Raw genomic sequence first — 27478 nt, 5'->3', positions numbered from 1 at the left:
GTCTTTCTCTCTTTCATGGTTTGCTGGTTTTCTTTAGTGACATATTTGGATTTCTTTCTCTATATTCTTTGCACATTTATTAGTGGCTTTTGCTTTGTGGTTACCATTAGGTTTGTATATATCTTCTGCATATTGCAGTCTATATTAAGTTGATGGTCATTTAAGTTTGAACCCATTCCTTACTCCTCTCCTCCCCACATTTTAGGTACATAGTGTCATATTTTACATCCTTTTATTTTGTGAGTTCCTTGAAGGATTTTTTTATGGAAATATTCATTTTTACTTCTTTTGTGTTTTCTACTTCTATACTGTGATTTTTGATATTTCCTTTCCACCCAAAGTGTCCTCTTTAATATTTCTGGCAGGGCTAATTTAGTGGTCGCAGACTCCTTTAGTTTTTGTTTGTCTAGGAAACTCTTTATCCTTCCTTCTATTCTGAATGTTAGCCTTGCTGGATAAGTAACCTTGGTTGCGGATTTTTCCCAGTCAGCTCTTTGACTATATCATGCCACTCATTTCTGGCTTGGAAAGTTTCCGCTGCAAAATATGCTGATAGCCTTATAGGGTTTCCTTTGTATGTAACTGTCTTCTTTTCTCTGGCTGTTTTCAATATTTTTCCTTTAACACTATATTTTGTCATTTTAATTATAACATGTCTCAGTGTGGATGTGCTTTTATTGATTTTCTTGGGGGTTCTCTGTCCCTCCTAATCTATATATGATTCCTCCCCAGATTAGGGAAGTTTTCAGCTATCATTTCTTCAAATATGTTCTCTGCCCCCTTTTCTTGCTCTTCTTCTGGGACTCTTATAATATGAATGTTATTACATTTGATGGGGTCGCTAAGTTCCCTAAGTCTATTCTCATTTTGTGAAATTATTTCTCCTCTCTTTCATGCAGCTTGATTACTTTCCATTAGTCTGACTTCTAGGTCATTAATTCATCCCCCTGCTTCTTCCAGCCTGCTGCTCATTCCATCAAGTGAGTTTCTCATTTCATTTAGTGAGCCCTTTATCTCTGCTATGTTATTCCTTATGTCTGTATTAATGGTGTCACAGATATTCTCTCCTCTCTTCTCAAGTCCAGAGAGTACCTTTATGATCTTTACTTTAAGTTCTCCATCAGGCATGTTTCTTATATCTGTTTCACTTAGATCTCCAGCCATGGCCTTGTATTGTTCTTTCAATCAGGACAAATTCTTTTGTCTTCTCATTTTGTCTTAGTTTCTGTGCCTATTTCTCTGTGTTAGGAAAGTCAGCTATGTCTCCTGTTCTGGAGGGAATTTTTAAGAAGAAGAGGTCCTGTAGTGCCCTGCAGCGTTCCTCTGTTCCCCAGAACTCCCAAGGCTCCCAGGAGTGTCTCCAATGTGGCTGCCTGTTTTCTGGTGGTGTGCCCTGGCTGCTTTATTCTTTAGGCCAATATACTGCAGATGCTTTCTTTGCCTGTTGTGGGCAGTGTTTGGTCCCTGGCCTGAATGTGGCATGTTTTAACTAGGTGTTCTCTGGTCTGCTTGTGGAATTAGACCTGCTGCTGCCACTAGAACCATGGCCTCACAAAACTCCCAGGTCAGGAGATGTGGTGTTGGGAGGGGTTTGGGCCAGTCTTCTGTGGGAGGGGGCCCACTACACTGGGACTGAGGTAAGTGTGACTAGGAAAGGTGGTTCCACTGGAGCATGGAGGGGCAGGGTTTAATGTAAGCAAGTTAGGTAGTGAGTATTGGTGCTGCACTGGCTTCCACAGGTGGCCCTGTGTTTATTCTGGGGTGCAGGGCCGGGAAATGGTGCCTTCCAGTTCCTTTGTTCCCGGAGGGGTCTCTCCATGCATGCTTCCTTTCTAGAACACACTCAAAGATGAACAACTAATCTCCCCACTGTGTGCCCAAGGCACTCTAAGGATTGTTGTTTCCACACCGTATGTCTTTGGGCTGTTTGCCCTTCCTTCTCTCCAAGAGCAGCCCCAATGTCTTCCAAGCTCTCCCAGAGCCAAGCATGCTGACCTTTAAAACTTTAGGCTTTGAGCCCCACTAGTTGCAAGAGCTCACAAAATTCAGGCCCTCTCACTTTCCAAGCCAATTGCTATGGGGAACTGTTTTCCCTGTGTGTTCCTCTGTGTGTCAGTCTGTCTCTCTCCCTTCTCTGAGACTGTGGCTCCCTCCTCACCACAGTGGCCACAATCCACTTCTCTCCCAAATGGTGGCTCTGCATTTCCTACCTTCTTTGATGTGGCCTCCTCTCTATCTTAGTTGTGGAGCTTGTTCTGCCAGTATTCAGATCAATTTCTGGGGTATTTAGGATGATTTGATAGTTACCTGGTTGTATTCATGAGATGAAGCAAGCCTAGGGTCCTCCTACTCTGCTGCCATTTTCCCCTCCTCCTACTTCTCACATTTCTTCATCCATTTATAGGTTGATAAACACTTAGGTTGTTTCCATGTCTTGGCTATTACAAATAATGCTGAAATGAATTTGAGGGTGTAGATATTTCTTTGAGATAGTGATTTTATTTCCTGTGGATAATACCCAGTAGTGGAATTGCTGGATCATATGGTAGTTCAATTTTTAAATTTTTAAGGAAACTCCATGTTGTTTTCCATAGTGGCTGCACCAATTTACATTCCCACCAATAGTGCACAAGGGTTTCCCTTTCTCCACATCCTTGCCAACACTTATTATCTCTTGTTTTTTGGATGATAGCCATTCTAACAGGTATGAGCTGATATCTCAATGTGGTTTTGATTTGCATTTCCCTGACAATTAGTGATGTTCATGTACATGTTGGCCATTTGTATGTCTTGTATGGAAAAATGTCTATTCAGATCCTCTCCCTATTTTTAAACTGGATTATTTTTTTTAATTGAGTTGTATGAGTTCTTTATATATTTTTGATATTAACCTTATCAGAGATATGTTTCATAAATACTTTCTTCCATTCCATAGGTTGTCTTTTCATTTTGTTGATGTTTCCTTTGCAGTACAGAAGCTTTTTAATTTGATGGAAGTCCCAACTGTTTATTCTTTCTTTTGTTGCCTTTACTTCTGGTGTCAAATTCAAAAAAATCATTGCCAAGATTGATATCAAGAAGCTTATTCCTTATGTCTTCTATGAGTTTCCTGGTTTTAGGTCTTATGTTCAAGTCATTAATCCATATTAATCTATTTTAATTGATTTTTGTATATGATATAAGATAGGGATCCACTTTCATTCTTATGCATATGGCTGTCCAGTTTTCCCAGCACCATTTATTAAACAGGTTATCCTTTTCACCATTTTATATTCTTGGCCCTTTTGTCATAAATTAATTGACTATATATACATGGAAAAGACTTGAATTTGCTAAACCTAAAGCATTCCTATTACTGTTATCATCCCTGAAATCAGTTCATGGTTTTTTTAACCATAGAATCTTGGGTCTATGACAATTACATTCATACATATTTTTTCTTTTTTCTGATCCAGCATTTTGACTGCCTCAGTCACTACTAGAGTGGAAGAAATGTCCAGAAGCCCCAAACAAATTTGAAACCTCCATCCATCTTTAGTATGTCAGGCTACATAAGCAGTATCTCACTAAAGTTATCTGGCAATCAGTTGAAACAACAACAATAATAACAACAGGAGGAGGAGGAGGAGGAGGAGGAGGAGGAGGAGGAGGAGGAGGAGGAGGAGAAGAAGAAGAAGAAGAAGAAGAAGAAGAAGAAGAAGAAGAAGAAGAAAAAGGAGGAGGAGGGGGAGAAGAGGAAGAGAAAGAGGAGGAGGAGGGGGGAGGAGGAGGAGAAAAAGAAGATAAAAACAAAGAGTACATGCTGTACATTTTGACTATTCATGAACTTTAAAAGTTGAGAATTATCATATACAAAGAGAAACATTTAACAGGGACACTCCAGTTTTTAAATCCCACGTATATACAGATTTATTATTTATGAATTGCTTTCCACTTAGATGGCCCACGTTTTGTCTAGAAATATCTTGACATTCTTTACCTTTGTGTTTCCCAGGTGTCTTAAGGATCAGGGCCAAATATAACTGTCAAACATCATGAGCTCCCCAGAATATTAGAGTTGTATAATATTATCAATCATGATTATGGCCATTAGTATAAAATGCTAAAAAACATGGGTTGGTTGTTTTGTTTTGTATTGTTTTTGGTTTCTTCGTGTGTTTGTTTGTCAATGAAGTATGAACATCAAATATCAGGGGGAAAAATGTACTGATTCACCAGGTTGAAATCTCTCAGAGGCTGAGACACATTTCCAATGGTTTTCCACATACCTATTTTAGAGCATAGTATTTCTCCAGCTTGGACTCGTGCCTAATCATACAATCAGATTGCTTCAACCACCCAGATATATATAGGCAAAAATAGTAGTTCCACACGAAGTTATTATTAGCTTTTGCTGCCTGAATTATGGCTTGAGATGTATTTGTTTTTAGAAATGATATTGACATAATCAGATTACAATTAATTTGAATATTTTCTCCCTTAGCAGCTCTCAGAAATCTTTTCATAAATGGATAAAGTATTCTTTCTTAAGCATTATCAGTTTACCCATAACACTTGATCCTTTAAGGAAGCTGGACCTAAGTGTATGTTATAGTAAAAAAAAAAAGTGTATGCTATATAGCAAAACATTGGTTTTAGATGTAACTACTAATTATTATTTTAGGTCGAGGGCTCTAAAGTTGAAGCCAATCAGCCAGCAAGCTAAGAGATTCTGAAATAGTGAGAATTAAGTATTACACACAGTATTATAATCAGAACAGTCAAGTCCACGGTATAACATAACAATGCCCTTTCTCTAATAAGGACCATGAAGGTCAGGGATCACTATACAAATGTGAAATGCATGTGTATTAATTGGAGTGGCTATTTGGGAAGTTTTATTTCATTTGTTTTTTTTTTTAAGATTATTTATTTATTTATTTGACAGAGAGAGACAGCCAGCGAGAGAGGGAACACAAGCAGGGGGAGTGGGAGAGGAAGAAGCAGGCTCCTAGAGGAGGAGCCCGATGTGGGACTCGATCCCAGAACGCTGGGATCACGCCCTGAGCTGAAGGCAGACACTTAACGACTGCGCCACCCAGGTGCCCCTATTTCATTTGGTTTTAAACAAGCTTCAAGTGTTAAGGTAACAATTCTAAACCACCTAAAATCCTTTCTAATGGTAGACAATATAAGTACATTAATTTGAAATGTAGCTGTTAATAACAAACGACGTTTCATTATTGAGAGGGTGTAAGTTGGGTGTTACTTTTAAAGACAGCACTTAGAGTTTTTCCAGGCTAGCAGTTCAGATTTAACATGATTTACTGGTCCAATTAACCCTTTTATAATGCAGCAATTTGAGGAAATTAGGCCAAATTAAATGTGGGGCAGGGAAGGTTGAATATGTAATCTTGGTTTTTTCAGTTCTCCAAATTCTCTTTCATTTTTTCCTCCTCATTCCTGATGCCCCTGCTTTCACCAGCTTCCTATCTTATACACTGCTTCTCCTAGGTCTTATGCCCAACCAGCTATTCAACAAATGTCTTCAAGGAAGTTTGAACCTGATAAAATTTTAAACAAGAACAAAGTAATATCACTAACAGTAAAATTTCAGGTAGATGGTGACAGGGCAGGATAGTAATTGAGTCTAGTAGGGGTGGTTGGAAGGACTTTGAAATGGGAATTTTGAATCCCTCATCTGCCTCCCCTTAGGTTCTAAAGGTCAGAGATGAAGAATGTTAAGAACACCCCATCATTACTATTTTTGCCTATCACAAACTTTTGCCAGACCAACCCCCATTCGATGCCCTTAAAATAGATATGCCAGAGATATTGGCTTACCCTGACCTATCATTCTTCTGTCAATAAAACAATAACTATAAATAGCTCAGAATACAATTACTGGAAAAAAATGGCAAAGCAAAAGTTCACTCTACATTGACAGATAAAAGCAACATTTTAAATCAGATCAGATTGAAGCACTGACAATATTTAATAAAATGTTTCTAAGCAACAGGGTAGAAGAATCAAAGAGCTTCAACAGAGCTGACATTAATAGAATGAAAAGGGATCCAAAAATAGCCTCATTTTCTTATAAGCAATTCAGTCTGCAAGGTAAAACAAACTCCTTCCCAAAACTCAGCCTATTAAATAATAATCTCTTTCCAAACATCCTGCATTTGGCCTCAGCATAGAATAACCATCCTAGCAGCCAAGTTTTAATATGTATGAAAACTTGGGGTGTACATGCCAGGGAACAGCAGTGATTTTGATGACCTGGCCACGTGATGGACCCTTCTTCAACTTTTGGTTACCAAGATAACCACAAATAAATAAGAATGTTCGACTTCTCTTTTATATATGTTCAAGCCCATCTAAGTGCAAGTTTTGAAATCCCATTGCTAGTGGCACCTAGCTTTGTCAGCAAGAAAGATTTCTGAAAGAGAAATTCAAATCTCTGTAATAGGCCAAAATGAGTACTTAATAGATTTGAGTTGAGGGAAATACGTGATCTTTCCCTATCACCTTCATGCCACAAGACCAAGAACACTTTAATACTTGTAGATCAATTTTCCCACCATTCCATCTTTGAAATTACAGCTTAGGAATCAGTAAACATTCTCATTAGCTTTTTCAAAAGATGAGTACAGTGTGTGTGTGAATGTCCTTTTTAAATAACAGTCTGTAGAGAAGGCCTGTGGCATACAAATGTGTATTCTCAGCTCTCTTTCACTCTGCATTAAAAAAAAAATGTATAATGGGCTCAAGAAAGAAAAAAAAGGAAACCCCTGTGCAGGCTACTGGTCTGATTGACAAACCAGTGCTGGATACTTTGATTTCCCCATTTCTGCTGCCAGCTGGAGATGGGCATAGAGTCAAGGAAGGAAACTGTATAGTTCATTTCATTGGAGAAAAAGATGTTTAGTGAAATACATACATACGCACATACATTCAAGGAGCCATAGTCTTTAGGGTTGTTTTTTTGATGGTTAACCACTCAGAAAACTCACCAAAAATATATAGTGTGTATGTCCATTTAAGCCCACCAGAGATGATTTGTAAGATCAGGGCCCATAACTTTGGTCCCACAAAGCTCCAGCCCAGTGGCTGCTCACCTCCTGCCAAAATGAGCCTGACTTTTCTCCGTGTTGTGTCTTTCTACAATCTATACACAAATTCCAGAACTATTGCTTTGCTCTTTTAAACCACCTTCAATTTCAAAATTAACTTAACCTTGTCCAGTCTTTATTCATGAGTTTCCTTGGCGGATATTTTTGAGACAGGGGTTTGATGTTATGGTTTTCATTGTTTTTATTATTCCTAGCACCTTTTAATATATCTTAGTGAAAGCGTAAAGTCATCCAAAAGTAAAATGTTTAAATGTTTTATAGAAAATGATAACCACAACGTCCATTTTAAATCATTTCCACACAGCCTGAAATTAAGCTGCCAACTGCTCCTACCATTTTTCTAAGGTAGCCATTATAGTGTGCCTCCCCTGACTTTTTAAACTATTATGCATCTTAGGTTCTATAATAACTACATGAGGGAGTCAGAGATGTGAGACTAAAATTGAGTGCAAGGTTAATGTTCTTTTACTCAGCCTCCATCACTAATACTCTGCTGATATAGCCATTTTTCATTGTAATAATATAATGGCATTTTCATTCAGACATATTGCCTGCATTAATGCTGTCTGTCCTGATGTCAGCATGTATATTTATTTATTTATTTATTTTTTTAAAGATTTTATTTATTTATTTGACAGAGAGAGAGACAGCCAGCGAGAGAGGGTACACAAGCAGGGGGAGTGGGAGAGGAAGAAGCAGGCTCATAGCGGAGGAGCCTGATGTGGGACTCGATCCCGGAACGCCGGGATCACGCCCTGAGCCGAAGGCAGGCGCTTAACCGCTGTGCCACCCAGGCGCCCCAATCAGCATGTATATTTAAATTGCACCATACCATGTAGGAAAATATTAGGTCAGCCATAGCTCATGGCAGCAAAAAGCAGTGCCGAATTGATGGAGAAATTAAACTTCTAATTATATATTGCGTTTTATCTTTGAGAGTCAAACTACAGACTATGCTTTGCATTATTGTAGATTAGCCTTAAAACGACCCATGTAGGTAAATCAACTGATTTGACTTAACCTGGAGAGTACCTTGCAGATAAATCCTGAGTGGCAAGGCATGAATTACGCCCATTGCTTGCTTCTTCTTCAAGAGCCCAAGCTCTTAAATCACGATTTAAAAGATTGAGAAGTGGTGCTGAACCATGAAATACTCTCTCCAGGCACAAGAGCTTTGGGGAAGAGCAAAGAACACTGAACTAAGAAGCAAAAGACTTGTTTTCTTAGCTGGCTCAGCCAATAACTAGCTATGTGAACACAATTTAGACCACATTTATTGCCGCTATAGATGCTCTAAGTGGCTCCCAGTTACCATGCAGACCAAATTCAAGCTCCCAGTGTGGCCTTCAACTTCAGCCACTGATCTGCTCCAACTGTCTGAGGAGACAGTTTAGTGGTAAGCTGTCCAGACTCTGTTGTGAATCCTCAGTCCGCCACTGGCCAGCTATGTGACCTTGGGCAAATTACTTAATCTCTCTGGGACTCAATTTCCTAATTTGTAAATGAGAGATAATAACCATAGTTGCGTTGTCAGGCTGTGGTTAGGATTAAATGAGTTGAAATCACCATGTCCTTAGTATAGTACCTGTAAAAAGTAAGTACTCTGTGTTTGTTATGAAAAAGGAGTCTCTTCACAGCCCCCACTTTAAACCCATCTTCTGTGCAATGCTTTCCCAAATGAATGTATATGCTTTCAGAATCGATGGACAATTGTCAAGTTGCATTAGCGGCTCAGACATGTTGATGTGTTCAAGTCAAGGTGTTTGAAAGCAATGAGACTTATTTTCCTTTGATGCTTGATTCACTTCATAGTCACCCTTCACGTTTCTTCTTACGTTTCTTTGTTCCCTGTATATGTATAAGCCTGAGAGACGTTGTTCCCTCTGAAGAATCACTTCTCACCCATGCCACTTCCCCTGGCAAATTTCCATTCCTCTTTCAATACCAACTCTCCTGTGAAGCCTTCCCTGACTCCCCCAGCTCGTAAGGCACTGTCTTTCCACAGCAGTTTTTAAATGGCCACAAGTTCTTTGACATTCCTCTCATTGAGAGTTAGGATCCATGTTCCCTCCTCTTGCTTCTGGTGGACTTGTAGCTGCTTCATCTGAGAGGGTATGTGGCAGAAGTGAAACTTGTGTCTTATGAAGCCGGGTCATGAAAGGTGATAAGAATTCCACCTTGTTTGCTGGGACACCTGCACTTGGAGCCTGAGGCTGCCATGCAGGAGGTAAACCAGCTGTATGGAGAGGTCATGAGTGCATACCCCGGTCAGTAGTCATAGTCATCATGCCTTCCCAGTTGGGGTCCCAGATATTGTGGAACCCACAAGCCATCTCTTTCCTATCTTTTCTGTGCCCTTTCCAAATTCCTAACCCACCAAATCTGTGAGAAATGAAAAAAGGTTGCTTTAAGCCACTAAGTCCTGGGCTAATTTATTACACAGCAAAGTAAGTGGAACAATTTTCTCTGATTGCAAAAGACTTTGTTTATATCACTCACTAATACTGCAGAATTTTATTTGTCCTACTCACTGGATTGTGAGCTCCACAAACACAGGAATTCTGCTTTGTTCATCTTTGTATGTTAGCACTGAATATGGTGCCTGGCACCTAAGAGATGCTCAATATATGTTTGTTGAGTAAATTATTTCTTAGAGAGTACAGATGTCAAATAATGTTAAATTATGATAAATTAAATTAAGATATAATTTTAGTTTACAATCACCAGAGTTTTTGTTCAGTGCCCCAAGCTCTATGAATTCTTGAAAGTGCACAAAATGGATAGCAGTGCTTGTATATCTGTATATACATTTAATGCATACGAATGTACATACCTATTTTGTGTTCATTAATTCACCCCAGACTCCCTGCCCCCACCTCACCAGCACCTACATCTATTGGGCTATTCACTTAAAGGGATCACCCACTTTGGACTAGCTTAGAGAAAATTCTTTCTTCCTGCCCTTAAATCATGCCTAAGTACAAAAGCACTGTTTGAAGTCAATCTTGTTAAATTAGTACAGAACATGATGAGAAGCTGGCCTCTGATTTCCAAACCAAGAGGCAGTCAGACTGCAAGATTCTTAACAGATTCCTTCATGGGAAATGCACACACCCTTTAACTAGCAGTGGCTTGCATATTGTTCTCTATTTTTACTCAGTTTAAGTAAGCCAAGAAAGTACAGAGTTTTTGTTTTCATTGCCAGCTTTAGCTGACTATATATAGATACGATATTATATGCTCACGTAGACATGTAACATATATATGTATATTCACGCCAAGTTTTTTTCCCATCGGGTTAGCAGCCTGATTTGGCTCAACTCTGTAGCTTAGAGCTCCTGGTAAGACTTCAGGGAATGCTGTTCACTTGCTCCTCCATGTGCTATGCTGGGGAAATCTGTGCCATCCCCGCTAAATGCCAAGCAGAAGCCTCATTCTGGCTTCATTTATTTTGTTGGGTTTGAGGTAAATCTTTGATTCAGTGTCTACATGCAAACCAATTTTGCCACTTCTCAAATGTCTAATTCTATAAATAGAATTTAAGAAACCATGTGAGTCAACAAGCATGTACAAGGGCTGAGATTGAAGTAAACATGAAATTGACTCAAAAGTGACATCACAGACACTGAGATTGGGATTTACGGGGAGGATGCCAGCCTGTGAACCATGAAAGTGGAAGGTGGGATTTTCTGGGATGTGGCAGAGCCTGCAAGACCATACAATGAAAAGTGTGGGTCAGGGAGAAGGAATACACTGGCAGAGTAGTCACTGACCTGTTGGTGGATTGAAAAAAGCGCATATTCAGGGACGTGGTAAGTTACGTAATGAAAAATAAAAGAGGGGTCAAACATTTACTGAGCACCAATTAGGCGTGTGCCAGGAATTTTTCTATAGGTACTTTACATGTTGGCCCAGGCACTTTGTACCACCCTCATGGCAAGTCATGTGATCCCTGGGTCTATTTCCTCATCTCAGGCAATGGTTCCCAAGGCTGTTTTACCCCAGTCCCACCATCACTTTCAATAATCTTCCCACACTTCACTGAGATCAGGGCATCTGGTGTGAAGTCACCGTGCTTTCGAATTTCTCATTATCTTCACTTATGCTTGCTATTGTTTTTCTTTCCTGACTTTAGAAAAACTTTTCCAAGCATTCCTCTTTGATCCCAATTTTCCTCTCTCTTGTATCTTCAAATATTACTTCTGAACCGGCCCTTTCCCCTTAGCCTCTAAATGTTTTCAGACAAGAGACATCCTCTTGACTGCTATCTCTTCCAGAGACTCTCTTAAATGTCTACTTCAAGAAATTTTGAAGCCCTGAACCCCTGAGGTTCAAGTCCCTCTAAATGTGGTTGAAAAATTTTCCCAACTTTAGCTCTACTTCTCTTCATTCATACCATATTTTCTAGATCTATCGGCTTATTTGTTACTCTCTACCCTATGCCCCAGACTGCCTGAATTTTTCCACATCTGTAGCCTTGCATATATACATATATTCTTTCTTCTGCCTTCTCTGTCCATTGAAATCTTACTTATGTCTCAGAGTAAATCTTACATTGCACCTCTTCCTCCCAGAATACTTACTCAAGATCTGCTACAAAATGAAATTTCTGTCTTCCATGGGTATCAACCTATTTCTATGCAAGAGCAAACAACCCCCAAATCTCAGTGGCTTAAAATAAAGGTTTCTTACTCTCATTACATATATATTGTGTATCCTTTCATTCTGAGACCCAGCCTAAAGGATCAACCCAATCTGGGTTACTCTTTAGGCTGAGAGAAAGAACAAGTGAGCTGGTAGAAACTCACAATGACTCTTGCATCTTTTACTTGGAGGTAACACGCATCTGGTTCTCTCACATTCCATTGGCCAAAGCATATTGAATGGCCAAGTCCAAAGTCTATGGGGGTGAAGATGTCTAATACTCTTCCAGAGAGAGGAGAAGTAAATAAGTGCAAATCTGATCTCATGGTACTTGACTTGTGTCTTTATGAGAGCATGAAGCACAGTATCTCTTGTATCACTTTTATTTAAGGTAAGAAATAAATTTTGATCATTATTTTATCTCTCATATTTGTTTTATATATTGAGATACTAGAATACTTAGAGACTTTAAAATTCTGTAATTTGCTTAATGTAGAACACATAATATGATTTTTCAATAAAACTTCTTTGTATTGGGCAACTACTGCATTCAATAAATATTTATTGAGCACTTACTATGCGCTAAGCTTCCTCAAAAAAAAAAAAAAAAAAAAAAAGAGAGTCCAAAGCAGTCATATAGAGTGAATCTGACTGACTCCCTTTTACCAAGGGAATAGCAGCAGTCAGGGTTTTTAAGCACAATGAAACTTCATACAGGATATCAAGCATCTATAAAATCATAGCCTAGTGCAAGCAGTTGGTAAGCCACCACCAGACTTCTGATTTCAAAGATACATCACCATAGGTGAAAATCAGTATCAGAAGGCTGATACTGTTGTTGCCTCTGCTGCTAAAACAAATGCCTCCCATACTCACTGGGCTGAGTACTACATACTGGAATGCTGAGTCCAACTGTAAACTTCAGGCCTTAGCAGCACAGAATGACTTCTGCTCCCCTTCCACCTTCCACAAGTGGTATCTCATTGCAGAAATATGTTCAGTTCCAGAACCCTAGCTACAAGGGAGTCAACATAAATGCTGCTTTCGGTTTTTCAGCTATGTGTGTTTTAGAAGATAGATCAGGGATGGAAGCATTATGCTGAGTGCCTTATGTCCTAGGCAGCACCCACATGGGGCTAGCTGAACCCTCTAGCACAGGAGTCATGGAACTCTATCTTCCACCCACACTCTGCTGTTTGGGACAACTGCTTAATATTTCATCATGAACATGGAGACTGACTTCACAGAATTGCTGTATGAAATAGTTGGTCATATTAAAGTACATAAAATAGGTGGTAACTAGTGTCATTTATTAAAATGCAGCTTAAGGTGAGTGCTGCTAGACCTGTTTAGGGACTTGGACTAAATTCTAAAGTTAAGATGGGACTCTGAAAATAGCCCCCACCTACCAGCATGAATCAGGGATGGTGTGATGGTAGAAGACAAGAAGATAAAAGAGGGGACATGCTGGGGATGTACTGTATGGTGACTAATGTAACAAAAAAAAAAAAAGAGGGGACATGAAGAGCAAGAGATTGGGTATTAACTGAAGTACATGACAAGCTTCAACCACTCTGAGAAGACATGATGCTGAGACTTGTCTGGCTGTATAAGAAAACAGAAGTCTATGAAGGAAGGTCTTTGATTTCCAGACTTCCTCTCTAAAAGATAGAACCTGGGGTGAGAACTAGAGTTTGCAAGCTGAATAACATAGATAGAAAGCAGCCTGTCAGGTCTTTCCTTTGGAATATGCCTCTGAAATTACAATTCACTTTAAAAAATATTTTTCATATTGAGATACTAAGCCAATATTGAAGGAAGTTCTATATCGAAAAATACTCCTTCTTATCACACAACTACCTTTATTTTTTCATGTCCTACTTTGGTCTTGTCATGTGTATATTCATTCACTCAATATTGTGCTCCTTCTAGGAGCCAGACACTGTTCTGAGTGCTAGGATACCATGGTGAGCAGGAAGGACACAGCATGTATCCTCATGGAAGTTATATTCCAGTGGGAGGGTGAGATCATGAACAAGTAATACATAAAATAAGAGCAGGATGTATCAAGGTGTTCTGCAGAAACGAAAGGATGCAGGGAGCCACTTAATATAGGAAGGTCTGGGAAGGCCTCTCTGAGGATGGTTACAATCTCAATGTGTATATGTGATTAGGTATTGGGAACCCAAGCTTCTCTATTGAATTAGATAATGCTCTGGATATTGGTTAAAATTTATTTCTTTCTCCTAACACAGTAATAATATATGTTCTAGCTGTTTATGACTTTAGGCTTAACTTCAGTTTTAGGTAACAGGCAAGAAAATATATATTTATGCTTTATTACAATTTGTCATACATTGAATTAACTTGTATTTTATCTACTTAAAATATGGATGCTTCGATGTAGCATTCATGTGACATAAATAAAAATATATACAAAATAATGTTAAACTGTGTATTGTACGATTTTACTGGAAGAACTTAATACCATGTAAAATATCATGCATGCCAAGAACCACACATCCCATTAGTGTGACACACCATCAGACACTCCTCATCTAGTTTTCTGTATTTTATACACATCCGTATTATACCACCTATCATATTGTCTTTTAGCTATTTATATACATCTCTTCTTTTCTCCTTACATAGCACACAAAACGATAATGATTAATATTTGTTGAATTCGTGCCTTCCAGTTTCTCTCGGAGTGAAAGTAACTGTCACCATTTTTTATCCATTACTCCCTCATACCCAATCTCAACAGGGAAACTAAATGTAAGCCCAGGAGCATGCACGGAGACATTTCTTAATCTCTAGTCATGTGGAGGCAAGAATGCCAGGAGAAAAGCTTCTCTGCCACTTAGAGGAAACCCAGACACTTCATAGCAAACTGAGATTTATTTATGTTGCGAGTGATTGTGATGAATGTAAAAAGGAAGTGGGATGATTTTCATAGCTTGTACTAGAAAAACGACAGAACTCAAGACATGGGATGGTCAAAGTGAAAGTTAGAGAGGTAGGCTTTGCTTCAAGTACTCTCTGGAATTTCACAAACTGAACTGTTCCACAAAAAAATCCTAGTTAGCAACCATTGTGTTTTCTCAGGCTACTATTCAGTGTTCTGCAGATATGTTTTTCATCGTCATCACTTAAAGAATCTAACTCCCAAAGACATCACAGTAGTAAGCACTCTGAGGAGAGAAAAAATCTTAAGCACCTATTACTTGTGGTTACTAAATGACTCATGGCAAAAACCCAGCCCAGTCTGATTTTCAAAATTTCACAGGTAACAGGATCACCTGAGGAGCTTATGAAAGCACAGATTGCTTGCCCCATCCCTCAAGAATCTGACTTAGTAGATCTTAATTGGGGCCCAAGAATTCACATTCCTAGTACACATCATCCCAAGTGATGCTAATGCTCCTTGACTGGGTACCTTATTATGAGAACCACTGCGCTTACTCATCTCCCATGCTGGTCTCCAGGCAGGATCACATAGGTCTGCATGCCTTCTCATAAGCTCTTCTTACCATTCCGGTCTAATGGGATGGGATGCCAGGTGATGACTGTCAACAATGTCCAGGCATGCTACATCTAAAATAACAAAGAGATGAAGTTATGAAAAAAGGCAAGTGAGGAAAGATATACATTTAGTTGGAAAGAAAGCAAAAAACAGATACCCCATGCATTCTACAATACCAAAATTTATACTTTGTCAAGGGCAGGGCATGCCTTCTTTTGAGCTCCTCTACAAGAACTTAAAACTAAAGTTCTCTTTCACAAAAGTTCTCTTTATTTTTTTTTGTTTTTTTAATATTCTTTTTTTAATTTAAATTCAATTAGCCAAGGTATACTACATCATTAGTTTTTGATATAATGTTCAATGACTCATTAGTTGAATATAACACCCAGTGCTCATCATATCACATGCCCTACAAAGTTCCTTTTGAATCTACTCAAAAATACACTGTCTTTACCCAAATGTATTGATAATCCTTCCTTCCCATTCCTTCTATTGTTCCATGTAGCTAAAGACAAAGCTGAATGGTTTGCAGTCATAACATTAATGATAAAGATAACCATAGACATACATTTGATTTTCACAACTCAGTGTCAATTGGGCACACTTTGTGTTTTGAGATTAAAATAAAATTGGCTCAAATCTCTACCTCATACAGTCTGGGAAATCCTGTGCGCCTCCCAATGTCCTCATGGATTTTATGGGGTTATGTTTTTGCCTAGTCAACTCTAGCTACCATTTTCTCTTCAACTCAATTCTAGACCTCATTCATTCCTTTATTTCTTGAATTTGACCCTTTAGCTGCATGGTGGTTTTGTTTTTCGTTTTTTTTTATATATAATTTTTATTTTGTTATATTAGTCACCATACAGTACATCCCCAGTTTTTGATGCAATGTTCCATGATTCATTATTTGCGTATAACACCCAGTGCTCATCACCACACATGCCCTCCTTAATGCCCATTGCCCCCCTCCCTTCTGTAATCCTCAGTTTGTTTCCTGGAGTCCAGAGTCTCTCATGATTTGTCTCCCTCTCTGATTTCTTCCCAGTCAATTTTCCCTCCCTTCCCCCGTGGTCCTTGGTACTATTCCTTATGTTCCTCGTATGAGTGAAACCATATGATAATTGTCTTTCTCTGCTTGACTTATTTCACTTAGCATAATCTCCTCCAGTCCCATCCATGTTGCTGCAAATGTTGTGTAATCATTCTTTCTGATGGCTGAGTAATATTCCATTGTATATATGGACCACATCTTCTTAATCCAGTCATCTGTTGAATGATTTAATCACTCAAACAGGAAATACAATTATCATATGGTTTCACTCATACGAGGAACATAAGGAATAGTACCAAGGACCACGGGGGAAGGGAGGGAAAATTGACTGGGAAGAAATCAGAGAGGGAGACAAATCATGAGAGACTCTGGACTCCAGGAAACAAACTGAGGATTACAGAAGGGAGGGGGGCAATGGGCATTAAGGAGGGCATGTGTGGTGATGAGCACTGGGTGTTATACACAACTAATGAATTGTTGAACACTACATCAAAAACTAATGATGTACTATATGTTGGCTAATTGAACTTAACAATATTAATTAATTAGTTAAAATAAAATAAAGGAAATATAGCTGTTGAACCCATATTTCCTCCCAAACGTTTTTTTATTCAAAGCTTTTTTGCATTGTGGACTCTACTGAAGATTTGTGGATAATAGTAGGAGATTTCATAACTTCTTAACATAAACTCAAAGTTGAATATTAGATATCTATTTTTTAGGTGTGAAAAAATGGCCATTAACATGGAAAAAGATAAGGGAAGGTGTGGAGCCACACACAAATAGAGCCACTCCTTTGAACTCTATCAATGCTTGGAATTGTTTTAACTCTTAGATTCATTCATTCTTTCAACAAATATTTATTGAGCAACCACTATGATCCAGGTACCATGAAAAACATTGCAGGTATAATAACTAATAAGAATAGTGTTGGAGATAGACAAATGAGAAGGTTAATACTGTAGAAAGTACTAGGTTCATATTCCATAAGACAAGTGGAACCCAGGAAACGGGAGGCTTCCTGGAGGTAGTAACCTCCAAGCTGTTATCTGAAGGATAAGTTGGAATGAGCCAGGTGAAGAGGGAAGTATAGACAGAGATGTGACTGGAGAGTTACATAAGGACCAGATAATGAAAGTCCTGAAAGATCATGCTAAGGATTTGTTCTTTAACATGTATAGTGTGAATCCTGGTGCCTAGTATATAATAAGTTCTCAGTAAATCTTATCCTGTATTATTTATTCTAGGGGCAATAGGAAGTCAATGAAGGATTTCTTTTTTTCAGCAAAGGATTTTAAGTGATGTATATGTGTCAGGATGGGGTATATTGACATAGTAGTTGCATTTTGCAAGCTCCCTTGACTACAGGAGGAAAACAGATTGTAGAGAATTTACATTAGAACTAGTGAGGCAGTGTAGGAACCTGATGGAGTAATCTGACAAAATATGATGGCAGCAGGAGTGGAAGAATGGCAACATAGAAAGGGGGAGTTACAGATGGCTATGGGGTGAAGAAAAGAGTAGTGTCAGGGATGACGCTGAGTTTCCTAGTGGAGCAAATAAGTGAGTGTTGGTGCCATTCTCCAAAATAGGGAATACTGGAGGAAAGGAAGGGCAAGGAGAGAGGGAAAAATGATGCTTTCTATTTTTGAAATGTCCAGCTTCAGTGCCCATGGGACATGCAGGCAGTTGGGCATAGGCTGAAACTAATGAGAAAATCTGAACCAGAAATGTAACTTTTGGAAGTTGGCAGCCTTAAGAAAGTAATTAAATCCATGAGAGTGGATGAAATCACCCTGAGAGGATAGAAAGAGAAGCAGGCCTAGGGGAAAACCCTGAGGATGAAGAGAGGAACAAGAGTTGCTGAACAAAACCAACACTCCAGAGAAGTAGGAAACAACCCAGAGAGTGCATGTTATGGAAGCCAAGGGAGGAGAATATTTCAAGAACAGAGTGTTTCCAATTTTGTTGGAAATTCAAATAAGATTAAGAATTTTTAAAATTCTCTTTGCTTCACTTTCTTAGCCTTATTTAACCTACTATTTACCTTCTTGGAAATCTCACGCCCTTCAAACTCTCTGTTCTTAGCATTTTTATCTTATTCTTGACCTCATTTGCCTCCTTACACAGTTTAAATCTCATCATCAACCATTTTAACATCACTTTTATTGTTGGTCAATAGTTTTAAATCAATTCATGATAAACAACTTAATATAGCCCTGCCTTCTGTTTATTATCTTTTTCTCTCCCTATTTTCACTTCTAATCAACATCTATAACATTCTCCACAGTACCTATTTCAAATATTTTCCACTTTCCTCAAAGCATGAATCCCTCCTCAACACTCAAACCTAGGAAATAATATCACCTCCTATATACCAGGAAGATCCACTGATGAGAACTCTCTTGGAAACTTCCATTCACACTTTAAAACTTCTCTTACTTTCTCCAGTTACTTTCCTCTTCCTATAGATTGAAAATGAAAAGTCCTCCTTTCCAAATCTAACTTACATGTGACCTTAACCCCTGCCCACCAGTCATTCCTGACCTGTCTCTAAAGACTGATTTTTCTCTACTCTGGCCATTGCCTTCCAGACTATAAATAAATCCAAATCTTCTGTGGCAAACCAACTCTAGGATGGTCCCTATAATCCCCACCTCCTGGTATTCATGACCTTGTGTATTTCCTGCTGTTGAGTGTGGGTGGGACCTGTGACTTGCTTTCTAACAATCAGAATATGGTGACTGTGACAGGATGTGCATGATTATGTATATGTGATTAAAATACATAATGCCTGTCTTGTAAGGACACTCATTCCCTCTTTCTAGCTTTGAGAAAGCTAGCGCACGTAGGGAAGTCTCATGTGGCAAGGAACTGAGGGTGGCCTCCAGCCAATAGCCACCAAAACTGTGGTCCTTGGTCCAATAGCCCACAAGGAACTGAGTGCTGCTAAAAGCCATGAAAGCCTGGAAGTGGCTCTCCCCCAGCTGAGCATTAGATGAGACTGCAGCCCCAAATGACACTTTGATTGTAGCTTTGTGAGATCTTCATGACAGAGGATCAACTTGGCCTTGGTCAACTGGACTCCCGATCCATGGAAACTGTGAAATCATAATGGTTGTGGTTTCAGGCTGCAAGTTTGAGGTCATATTTGTACATAGCACTACATAATCTATATTCTCATCTGTATCCTAAGAAAGCCCTTCCCTAAAACCTCTGTGCTCTCAAACGACCACCATCGTTCTCTTTTCCCCTTTAATATAATATTACTTGAAAGGTAAATAGTATATAATAACTACATCTAACTTCTCATCACCCACCCTGTGGCAAATTAAAAATGGTTTCAAATTCTTGGCCACTTCTCCCATTGAGAAGTAGAGTCTATTTCTCCAACCCCTGAATCTGGACTTCGAATCCAGCTGGCCTTATGACTTGTTTTTACTATAAGTATATGGTTGAAATAATGTTAAATTCAGAGACTGGGGCTTAAGAGATCTACAGCTCTGACTTTTATGTACTTGCAATATATCTCCTTATAATCCCTCTGCCATGCTGTTAGAAACCCAGTTCTCATGGATAAACTCTACACCTGTGTTGGATAACCAGTACTCTTTGGCCAACAGCCAGCACTCACTGCCACTCACTGTCATGTGAGTGAGCCACTTTGGATATTTTTGGCCAATCAAACCTCTGATAACTACATCCTCCCAGGCCCCCAGTGGACACCAGGTGGAGCTGAAGAACCAGCCAGCTGAGCCAAATCAACTCACAGGAATGTGAGAAACTATAAAGGATGCTATTATTTTAAGCCACTATGTCTGGAGTTGTTTGTTAATCAGCAACAGATCAACACAGAGCTTTTCATCTTTACTTCTCCGGTGAAGTAGTTCCTTTAAAGATCAACAATGACCTTTAGTCTCAAAGTTCAGTGGCCTTTCCTTCATCTTTTCATTTTTTGACAGCTCCAAGGTATATGTCACTAATGAAATTCTTTATTTAGATGCCTTCTTCTCTTTTCATTTCTGTGATATACCCTAGGACTCACTTTCTTTTCCATATGCCCTAAACATAGATGCTCCCCAAGGTACTATACTTGAACATTTCTCTCTAAACCCTCTTCCCTGGTAGTTTCATCCAATCTCATTGTTTCAAATATCACCTCTATCCAGATTATGTTCAAATCCTTTAAAAGGCGTAATGATTAGAAGCTCAAGGTTTGGAAATGGGCCAGATGAGGCTTTAATCCTGAATCTGCCAATGACTAGCCATGTGACATTGAAGTGAACCACTGAAGTGGTTTAACCTCTCTAAACCTCCATTTTCTCCTCTCTTAAATCTGGATAATAATAGCATCTTGCTCATAGGGATATCACTTGAGCCTGCCACAGAATAAGCACTCAGCAAATCAGTACTTCCCAATATTTTACAGTTTTTCACACCACTGCTTACATACGCAAAATGATAATGTTTGTATGCACTCTGGGGTAAATGGAGACAGCTGCTCAGGTCAAAGACAATTGGCTCAAGGGCTCTGGCTCTCTGTCCCCCCTCAACCCCTCCCTACCCTGCAGCCCTTCCCCAGGGGATGATCAATACTTAGGCCCATTATTGGCAGTAAATCGGAGCAATTATTATCCTTCTGTCTGGGCATGATCTCTCTCCAGGCCGTCTCTACTGGATACCTCCCACTACCTCCACCCCAAAAACCAGATGGTGATTCTCCAAGTGAGGTCCCCTGGTCAGCAGCATAGCATCACCTGGGAACTTGTTAAAAATGCAAATTTCTAACCCAACCCGCACCTACTGAATCAGCAACTCTGGGGACGGACCCAGCAATGTGTATTTTAACAAATTCTACAGTGATTCTGATACAGACTGAAGTTTGAGAACCAATGACTAGTAGTGATTTCAACTTGGAGTAGCCAAATCTGCTCCCCTCCCTTGGCTCCCAATTTGGGTTAATTAGTTCCACTACCCTCTCAGTGACCTGGGTCCAAAACCTCAGAATCATTCTTGAGTCCTCCATCTCACCTGCCTTCTGTATTTAGTTGGTCACCAATCCTGTCTTTGCCTTTAGTAACATTATTCGAATCTCTTTCTCCTCTCTGTTCCTACCACCATGCCCCTCTGAGGTGGAGCTGGCCAATATCCCCCAAACCAATTCCTTAAAATCCAATTTGCCTATGACCAATTTAATGAACAGCCAGTTAGGATAAAGTAAATTTAATTTTAAAATTACGTTAAGATTAAATTAATATTTAATTAAATATTAATGGAAAATAACTAAAATATAACTAATTATAATTATATATTAACATTTTAAAATCATTTTTAAATATTAGGTAAAAATTAAATTAATTTTAATTTAAAAATTAATTTCATACAATCAAATCTGCCCATTCTTTTTTTTAAAGATTTTATTTATTTGTTTATCAGAGAGAGAGAACAAGCAGGGTGAGGGGCAGAGGGAGAAGCTTAGCTTCTCTTAGCTAACCAAGGAGCCTGATGCAGGACTAGATCCCAGGACCCTGAGATCATGACCTGAGCCAAAGGCAGATGCTTAATTAACTGAGCCACCCAGGCATCCCTGCCTGTTCTTTCTTCATGACTTCTACTGCCACTTCTAAGTTTACTGTGTCCTTGCCTCTTCCAATGTTTGATAAATATTTAATTCTATTTTTCTAGTTCTTCTACACTTTAATTTTCTCACATGTAACTCGAATTGTCTAGGGTTTGTTTTGGGTTTTGGTATAAAGTGAAGGTCAAATTACTTGCCCACTTACTGCACAAAAGGGAAACGCTCCTCATTTACAAGTTTAAGTTCTTAGCCACTTATATTTTATTCCCCTCCAGGCCAAGCATAAAGATTAAAGAAGATAACCAGGATGTGTAAAGCGCTGTGGTTGCTGTTTCACAAGTGAGTGGTTGTTACACTTTCTACATTTGACTGACTTTCCCTGCAGGGCTTTCCTTTCTTATTAATAGCTTAGAATGGGCTTATTTACTAGAAACTAAGGCAGAAGTGTCCTTGGACAAAGTAGCTTGAAAATCCTTAAATGCTCAAAAATTAGTGTTAGGAACTTAAAAACTTTTACATCTTCCCTTTCTCTGAGGCAGGTTCTCTCCCTGGCCCAGGGAAGGATGTAGGAAGAAGGAGGGGGTGGAGTAGAAGTCACTGCAAGATAAGAGGAAATGCCAGACCCACCCCTTCTGCCCTGATGGAATGCATAAAGGAGGAAGCAGGGATTGGGGAGACAAGGGTCAGACAAATGTGGGATGACTGCTCCCTTCCAGGCGATTCCCTGAAGGGGAGCAGTATCACACAAACAGAGGGGAAAGCTAAAACCAGAGAAGTGCAGGGTGGTCCCAGGCAACATGCACAGCTGCACCCAAATGAAAGGAGCAGGGCCACCTGGTTTGATGAGGAGAGCCTGAGTTAACCACCCCCGAGCTGCCCTCAGCTCCTGTGTGATTTGAGGGAAAGTTCTTTCATACCCCAGGATTGAGAGGAAGGCCACTGAATTGAGAGCAGTGGGCCTGAGCTGGGGGCTCTCATGGCAAGGGGAAAGGTGATCCTGCTGAGGAGGCTTCAGACGGCTTGCTGGAGATGCAGCTGAGACTCAGAGCAGCCACTAGTGCTCACAGAATCAGAAGGGGAAGGATTGGCAGGATTGCCAGGACCTGATGGAGGCAAAAGGAAACCAGAAGTTCCTCCCTTTGCCTCATGGGCCCTGGCAGAAGGCCCTGGAGCAGGCAAGGCCAGTAGTCCCCCATGAATACCAGCAAGGCTCCAGAGGACAACACGAGGGTCTATACTAGAAATTCCTTCCCCCTGGCCACCACGTCACACCCCAGGGCCCTATATATCCAGGGAGGATAAGAGGAAGAAAGAAGACTGAAAGACTGAACATTTCCCAAGAGAGTGAGTCACCTGAAAAAGACCACTGAGCCTACAGACACAGAGGGACCTATCAAAAGGTCTGACTGTGCTCCCTGCTTCTCCTGCCTATCACCACCCAGCAGCGTGAGGGTGGATGAGGAAAATTAGATTATAGAAAATAAAGAACTATATTTTCTTTGCACATCTGAGTAGTAGGTATGTGTTAATTAGCAACTACTTTTACATAATAAATGTAGAAAATGCATCTAAAAGCTTGTAAAAATGGAGAAAGGCCTGGAAACTTCCTACCATAAAGAACTGTCCATTTTCCCCCCACAATATAGTGCCAACTTGCTTAAATTAGTTTTTAATTTATTAAATAATTAATAAATAAAAACTAATACTTATAAAATATGTGTAATGTATGGAAAATAGTGATTCAACAAAAACCCATATACCCACGGGCCTATTTTTTATTAGTTTCAGAGGCAGAATTTAGTGATTCATCGGTTGCATATAACACCCAGTATTCATTACATCAAGTGCCCTCCTTAATGCCCATCACCCAATTATCCCTTCCCCCCCCCACATATTTTCCCTCCAGCAACCCTCAGTTTGTTTCCTAGAGTTTAGCATCTCTTATGGTTTGCCTCCCTCTCAATTTTCATCTTACTGTTTTTCCTTGCTTTCCCTATGTTCGTCTGTTTTGTTTCTTAAATTCCACCTATAAGTGAAATCATATGCTATTTGTCTTTCTCTGACTGACTTATTTCACTTATAGTTCTATTTTGCGGTTTTTTAAAACTTTATATAGATACAGGGTTGTATGTATTTTTGGGGGGACTTTTTTTAGGTCAGCATTTTGTTCAAATGCTTCCATGAGGTTTTAAGTGTTGAGGAGGAAAAAGTTTTCCTTACCCTATTAGGGTCCCTGCCTAGGTCTGAAAATTACATTGACAAAGACAGATTGACAGGAAAAATGCATACATTTATCTAATATAAGTTTTATGTCACATAGGAACCTTCATAAGAGAATGAAGACCCATAACCCAGTCAAAATTGGGCAGAAGACATGAAAGACACTTCTCCAAAGAAGACATACAAATGGCTAACAGTCACATGAAAAAATGCTCAACATCATTAGCCACCAGGGAAATACAAATCAAAACCACAATGAGATAGCAACTTACACCAGTCAGAATGGCAAAAATTAACGAAACATGAAATAACAAATGTTGGCAAGTATGTGGAGAACGGGGAACACTCTTACACTGTTGGTGGGAACGCAAGCTGGTACAGCCACTCTGGAAAACAGTATGGAGATTCCTCAAGATGTTAAAAATAGAGCTACCCTACGACCCAGCAATTGCACTACTGGGTATTTACCCCAAAGATACAGATGTAGTGAAAAGAAGGGGCACATGCACCCCAATGTTCATAGCAGCAATGTCCACAATAGCCCAACTGTGGAAGGAGCTGAGATGTCCTTCAACAGATGAATGGATAAAGAAGTTGTGCTACATACATACAATGGAATATTATTCAGCCATCAGAGAGAATGAATAACCACCATTTGCATCAACATGGATGGAACTGAAGGAGATGATGCTAAGTGAAAAAGTCAAGCAGAGAAAGGCAATTATCATATGGCTTCACTCATATGTGGAACACAAGCAATAGCAGCACGGAGGACCATAGGCGAAGGGAGGGAAATCTGAAGGGGGAGAAATCAGAGAGGGAGATGAACCATGGGAGAATGTGGACCCCGGGAAATGAACTGAGGGTCTCATAGGGGAGAGGTTGGGGTGGAGGGGGTAACAGGGTGATGGGTATTAAGGAGGGTATGTGTTGTGATGTGCACTTGGTGTTATATGTAAAATGAATCATTGAACACTACATTAAAAAATAATGATGTACTATACAGTGGCTAACTGAACATAATAAAAAGAAGGAAGGAAGGAAGGAAGGAAGGAAGGAAGGAAGGAAGGAAGGAAGGAAGGAAGGAAGAAAGAAGGAAAGAAAGAAAGAAAGAAAGAAAGAAAGAAAGAAAGAAAGAAAGAAAGAAAGAAAGAAAGAAAGAAAAAGAAAATGGAGACCCAAAGGAACAGACTTGTGTATTTTTATGTTTGGTTTGATGAAGAGTGGGTAGTCATGGAGGAATAAGACAGGTTGATGAATATGAGGTCAATGTAGCAAACTGGGGGAAACTTAGTAAGGCCTGTATTTTTGGATTCTTCTTGGCAAACCTGTATCTTCAGAGATAAGATGTGACTTTCCTCCAGGTATAGGTAGGCAGGGCACCTCTCAAATAGGGGTTTTATAACCTGTTTAAGGGAAGAAAGGGGAGGCAGGAAGAGGTCAGAGTGACCTTCCTGCTTCTGCTGTTTTCTCAAACTCCTTCAGCCTAAAATAGTCAACATGTCAAGGTGCCATATTTGGAGGTAGCAGTCCTAAACTTCATCATAAGTAACTGAAAATCATTCATTTTCCCTGCTGATTAGTCTCTCTGTGCATCTGTACCACAATTTATTCATCTACATTTGGGCTGTTACAGTCATTTGCTATTACCAACAGTACTGCTCTGAACATTCTTGTATATATGTCTTGGGGTTCATGACCCAAGAGATTCTCTAATGTGTATACCTAGGCAGGGACAGCTTATGGTATGAAACCTGTACAGTCATATAGGGCCCTAGGCACAGAAGGACCCCGCACTTGGTTTAAAGCTCTACCATCTCCATCTTGAATTCTTAATTTCTGAATAAGGGGCTCTGCATTTTCATTTTGCACCAAGCCTCACAAAAATGTTGTTGGTCCTATACCTAGAGTGGACTTTCCCGGTCACAGCGCCAAGTTTAGTAGACTATTGGCACTGTTGTTAAACATTTCCACATTTACATTCCCATCAGCAGTGGAGGAAAGTTCACATTTCCTTGCCCACACTTACTGTCCAATATTTTAATTTTTGTTAGTGTGATGGATATGAAATGCATTCCATTGTATTATTTTTAATTAGATTTTTTATTTTGAGATAATTGTAGATTCACATGCAGTTGTTAGAAACAATATAGAGAAATTGCTTGAGCCCTCCACTCAGGCTTCCCAAGGCAACATTCTGAAAAACTTCAGTACAATATCACAACCAGGACACAACCAGTACAATATCACAACCAGGACACAATCCATTGATCCTATTCAGATTTCCCCACTTTTACTTGTTCTCATTTGTGTGTATGTGTGTGTGCATTTAGATCTGTGCAATTTTTTCACGTGTGTAAGTTTGTATATCCACTACCACAGAAAAATTAAAGAACATTTCCATCATCACAAGGATCCCATGCTGCCATTTTTAGCCATACTCACCTACCTCACGCCTCCCAACTTCTTTACCATTCCCACTCCCATCCCTAACTCCTGACAGCTGCCAATCTGTTATCCATTTCCATCATTGTTTTACATTTCAAGAATGTTATATAAATGGAATCACACAGTACACCATCTTTTGGGATTTGCTATATTTTGCTCAGCATAATTCCCTTGACATCCACCCAGGTTATTGCATGTATCAACAGTTCGTCCATTTTATGGCTGAGTAGTAGTCCGTAGTATGGATGTACCATGGTTTGTTTAACCATTTACCCATTTTAGGAGATTTGGGTTGTTTCCAGTTTGGGGTTAATACAAATAGAGCCGCTATGAATATTGATGCACAGGTTTTTGTATAAACTCTCATTGTACTTTTAAGATGAAGTGCCCTGAAAACTCAAGTTATACATCTTTTCATTTGTTTATAGGCTATCGAGGTTTTCTCTTCTCTGAAATGTCCTTTTCCTGTTGATCTTTTTGGTTACTTACTTTTTTTCATTTTGATTCATGGGAATTCTTCATAAATTCGGAATATTATTCTTTTGTCAGTAATATGGGTTATGAATATCTCCCAGATTATAGTTTGTCTTTTTTCTCTCTGGTGTCTTTGAGTGAACATAAATTTTAAATTTTAACTTGGTCAGATATATCACTCTTACCTTTTAATTTGTATTTTTCGTATTCCTTTTAAGAAATTATTCCTTACCCCAAAGTCTTAAAGATGACTAACACAACTTCCTAAAATTTTACTTTTGCCTTTCATAGTTAAGTCTTTCATCCACCTAGAATTTGATTTGTGTGGCTGATGTCAGGTAGGGGTCCAATATCCTTTTTTGAATTGTCCTAATACTATTTATTGAAAATTCTATTCTTCTCCACAATGATCTGCAAAGCCA

The 27478-nt window shown here is 39.3% G+C and overlaps 1 long non-coding RNA gene across 2 annotated transcripts in view; it reads right to left on the bottom strand.

The window, feature by feature from the left end:
- Nucleotides 1–27478, bottom strand: part of LOC103658153 — a 208705-nt gene that overhangs the window by 24546 nt on the left and 156681 nt on the right. The window contains exon 3 of one of the 2 annotated variants that reach the window (XR_567048.2): nucleotides 15196–15353. This is a non-coding gene — a long non-coding RNA (uncharacterized LOC103658153). The remainder of the gene's footprint in view (nucleotides 1–15195; nucleotides 15354–27478) is intronic. The other variant, XR_567047.2, reaches the window with a different exon arrangement.

This window comes from Ursus maritimus, unplaced genomic scaffold, assembly GCF_017311325.1.
Source record: "Ursus maritimus isolate PB19 unplaced genomic scaffold, ASM1731132v1 scaffold_11, whole genome shotgun sequence".
NCBI lineage: Eukaryota > Metazoa > Chordata > Mammalia > Carnivora > Ursidae > Ursus > Ursus maritimus.
Note: the sequence above shows the minus strand (reverse complement) of the source record. Positions and strands in the feature narration are given on the sequence as shown.